The 3,028-nt window shown below is 43.5% G+C and overlaps 1 non-coding gene across 1 annotated transcript; it reads right to left on the bottom strand.

Moving 5' to 3' along the window:
- Window positions 1-27: 27 nt before the first annotated feature.
- On the bottom strand, window positions 28-100 carry TRNAF-GAA. Its single transcript has one exon. It is a non-coding gene; the product is annotated as a tRNA-Phe (tRNA).
- Between the last annotated feature and the right edge of the window lie 2,928 nt (window positions 101-3,028).

Genomic DNA, 3,028 nt, shown 5'->3' with positions numbered 1-3,028 from the left:
CGAAAAAGGGAGGGAAAAAAGTTCTTCTGCCGAAACCCGGGATCGAACCAGGGACCTTTAGATCTTCAGTCTAACGCTCTCCCAACTGAGCTATTTCGGCTGTTGTTTCCCGTTTCCCCAAGCGACACTACTAACCCGTTCCTCCCAGCCCATCACCTGGCCGATATTTCTGTGTGACGCCTTAAGTAAGACTTGTTTAAAATAAGTCTTGTTTGTTATTCGTCCTACCTTGCCGGATACCACGAGTACCACAAACGAATTGATGACGAGTCTTTGCAAATAACGTTATGCCTTAAGGCAAAGACAAATACAGCAATAACACAAAACTATATGTATACGTGCATCATGCACAATACACAATCTACATACATTTAGTATCAGGATAAAGGTGTTTCAGCTGTGGCTCCCTGGATTATTTGGGGGGTAACAAGAACTAGAATATTCTGGGATTCAAGAGCGTTAAATTGCAGTATTTTTGCTTCATTTTTCAAGGACTTCATTTTGAAGTCTGACAAATTCTGTACAGAGCTGATGTACCACGAGTAAACGTGAATACAAAGGGCACCTCCGCCCTCATTTTTCCATGGTCTTGCTCGGAGACGCACATTCCACAGGGGAACGTTATGTCGCTGCATAAATCACAAAGCCTGACGAAGCACGGTTATAAGAAAAAATACTTGATTTTCACATTGTCGGTTAGGCATTTATTTCAACAGGCGACTGTTACCGCACTTCTGTGGCTACAGGTCGAAGGCGGAGGATGCACCCGAGTGCACACACTAGCACACGTGGCACTTGCTGCCGGACACTCACATCCCAAGCGTGCGTTTATTCGCACATCCCACGGCTCTAGGAAAAGCTACCTGTGAGACCGTCCCCTATTCACGCTCCCTGCGTGTCGCGTGGGGAGAAATGGTGCTCTGCAAGATTGTCCACCGCTTCTCCCTCCTGTTAGTCAAAAAAAAGCCAAACCAACCTCCCTCTCTTCCACAGTAATAGAGGAGTTTAACAAATCCCTCCTTTTTTCCAATGTGGAAGCAGCAGCCTTTTCCCGAACCAGCCCTATGAATATATTTGGTTATGTACACCCCCCGTATTTCGTTTTACTTTCAGAGTGTATTTTTCCTCAAGTTGTCCCACTTTTGGAAAGTCTTTTGTGAGCAACCACCGTTCTGCAGGAGCTGACGTATTTTCAGAAGTCAAAATGCTGAGGACTAGAGGCCAACAGTTACTTAGTGACTGAAAACAAAAACTCTTTAACAAAAAATTTCAGTTAGGGAGAGGTTAAAAAAAAAAAACAAAACAACCCATACCATTGTACTAAAGAGGTGTGCTGACAACATACTGATCAAAATCTCATATTCTCATGATTTTCCATTGCCACTGGCAATGATTGTTTTGCTGAGAAATGATGAATGTAAGCACTTAATGAGCGTGTCTCCTACTGCTGCAGCTAACATAATCTTGTGGTCTTTGGTGCCAACAAACCCCAAATGTACGATGACATGCGTAGAAGTCAAAACACTGTTGCCTTCAGAGCTTTCATACATTACCAGAAAAATCAGAGCTACTATGGCCCAGGAGGTTATTCTAATTATTATTTTTAGAAACCTTTGTTAGGCAGGTAAAATGGAAAAGGCGATGAAAATAAAAACTGAAGATAATGCAAAACAAAACAGAAACAAAAGAACAATTCAGTGTCAGATAAAGTATATTTAACGAAACAGCCACTTTTTCCTCCAACACAATTTGGTTTTTTGTATGAAAGTTCCTCTTACTAAAAAGTAGAAACTTATTAGCATTTCATGGCTACTTAAAGAGCATAAGAACAGTTTTAGCGAAATGGAGCATTCTGAGTCCAGCTGAAGCTATTCACAACTTTCATCCTAATGGGAAGCCAAATTTGTGCTATTCTGTACCCCTCCAGAATAGGGACTGGAGGGGTATCAGTCCCTATTTTGTGTTGTGGTAAACCACAACACAACACAAAAAGCCCCCACGCATTTTTTTCTCCCATAACCTCCTCCTATGTCTAGTAAAGGACAGGGCGGACAAAGAAAAGCTATTTTCTAGCCCATCATATTATGACAATGTAAGCCAGCCTCAACCACAGCTGGCACCCCTTAATGCCAAGCAGCACGCAAAGGTAAGCACACCAGGTGCCCAGTTCAAACCGGAGGAAGCCTTGGAGAAAGCAAGGATTCTCTCCACCGCACAAACCGGGACTGATAGACACACAAAGGCCCCACCGGCCAGGACTCGCAGGGCGGGTGGACTGCGGGCGGCCCTGCCTCAGCTGCCCGCTTCACCGTCTCCCAAATTCTTTCACTTGCTGCTTGCAAGGGATGTGCTGAATGGCAGGCCTGGTACAGCAGGATAACGGGGCAGCAATGTTGGTTTTCCCCAACGCACAAGGGATTTCAGGAGCTGCTTCCCAAAGCTCTGACCCAACCCACAACAGTAACCCCAAAAAGAGACGCAGAACTGGCAGCTATCCCCAAACAATTTCCCGAGTGTGAGCCTCTCATCCACGATGGAAGCCGGGGAGAAACCCTTCGCCAAAGGCCAGCCCCTCTCCTTTAGAAAACTTTAGCAATTTAAGTGACATACACATTTACTCCATTTATTTTCTTATTGGTGTAACCTCAATTTGTTCTGTGACACAAACCTTGAGAAAAATGGACTGAAAGATTGCTGTGTTCACAGTTTTTTACATCACTACCTTTGCCTTCTGCAGAAATGCTGCTTCGTATCTTCCTAGTAAAAACAGCGAGAAATAAAAACTAAAAGCATTACACTTCTCCACATTAGCAGTTCACTAGTTGATCCTTTGTCCTTTTCTTCCTACAGAAGCCAGAAGGTTAATGGCAAAATAAGCTGTTTTCTTTAACAGTGAAAGAACTTTTCTTCCCTGTGAAAGAAAAGTTCCTACCAGAGCACTCACCTCGTAAGGCAACCTGATCTACAGCAAAGTAGCTCAAAGCAAAAGCCTCCTAGGTAAGTTTTTTTAATATATATTTATATATTT

Source organism: Pygoscelis adeliae, unplaced genomic scaffold, assembly GCF_000699105.1.
Source record: "Pygoscelis adeliae isolate BGI_AS28 unplaced genomic scaffold, ASM69910v1 Scaffold56, whole genome shotgun sequence".
Classification (NCBI taxonomy): domain Eukaryota; kingdom Metazoa; phylum Chordata; class Aves; order Sphenisciformes; family Spheniscidae; genus Pygoscelis; species Pygoscelis adeliae.
This window is presented reverse-complemented; position numbering and strand designations above follow the sequence as displayed.